The following is a 1,454-nucleotide window of genomic DNA, read 5'->3' as shown; positions in this document are numbered from 1 at the left end:
TTTTATTTTTTTTTCTCTAATTTTATTTTATTTTTAAACTTTACATAATTGTATTAGTTTTGCCAAATATCAAAATGAATCCGCCACAGGTATACATGTGTTCCCCATCCCGAACCCTCCTCCCTCCTCCCTCCCCATACCATCCCTCTGGGCCGTCCCAGTACACCAGCCCCAAGCATCCAGCGTCATGCATCGAACCTGGACTGGCAACTCGTTTCCTACATGATATTTTACATGTTTCATTGCCATTCTCCCAAATCTTCCCACCCTCTCCCTCTCCCACAGAGTCCATAAGACTGTTCTATACATCAGTGTCTCTTTTGCTGTCTCGTACACCGGGTTATTGTTACCATCTTTCTAAATTCCATATATATGCGTTAGTATACTGTATTTATGTTTTTCCTTCTGGCTTACTTCACTCTGTATAATAGGCTCCAGTCAGAATGTTTTAATATACATAATGTTGCTCTGGATCCCATGGGATCTTAGAATATTTTGCATGTAAAACTATTCTGTGATTTGCTAAAATGAAAATAATGCAGGGTAACAATGTGGAAGTCATTTTGACCTCGTTAGGCCCTGCAGTTAGAATTTTGCTTGTTATATTTTAAGCATCCAATTTCATCCTCTAACCTTCTCCAACCAATACTTCTACTTTTTGCCTCAATTTGCTGTATTTAACTCACTTACATTTTTGTTTTTACTTTTACAATTTTCAGTTCAGTTCAGTTCAGTTAAGTCTCTCAGTCATGTCCGGCTCTGCAACCCTATAAATGGCAGCATGCCAGGACTCCCTGTCCATCACCAACTCCCGGAACTCATTCAAACTCACATCCATCGAGTCAGTGATGCCATCCAGCCATCTCATCCTCTGTCCTGCCCTTTTCCTCCTGCCCCATATCCCTCCCAGCATCAGAGTCTTTTACAATGAGTCAACCCTTCCCATGAGGTGGCCAAAGTACTGGAGTTTCAGCTTTAGCATCATTCCTTCCAAAGAATACCCAGGACTGATCTCCTTTAGGATGGACTGGTTGGATCTCCTTGCAGTCCAAGGGACTCTCAAGAGTCTTCTCCAACATCACAGTTCAAAAGCATCAATTCTTTGGTGCTCATCTTTCTTCACAGTCCAGCTCTCATATCCATACATGGCCACTGGAAAAACCATGGTCTTGGCTAGATGGACCTTTGTTGGCAAAGTAATGTCTCTATTTTTCAATATGCTATCTGGGTCGGTCTTAATTTTCCTTCCAAGAAGTAAGTGTCTTTTAATTTCATGACTGCAGTCACCATCTGCAGTGATTTTGGAGCCCCCCAAAATAAAGTCTGACACTGTTTCCACTGAAACCGTTTCCATTGTTTTACAATGGAAGTCTGAATCTGTTTCCATTGTTTTACAATTTTAGGCACCAATTATAAGGTAAATGCATAAAGGAAAGAAAATTTGAATTCATGTA

This window comes from Bison bison, unplaced genomic scaffold (assembly GCF_000754665.1).
Source record: "Bison bison bison isolate TAMUID 2011002044 unplaced genomic scaffold, Bison_UMD1.0 scf7180017864537, whole genome shotgun sequence".
Taxonomy (NCBI): Eukaryota; Metazoa; Chordata; class Mammalia; order Artiodactyla; family Bovidae; genus Bison; species Bison bison.
This window is presented reverse-complemented; position numbering follows the sequence as displayed.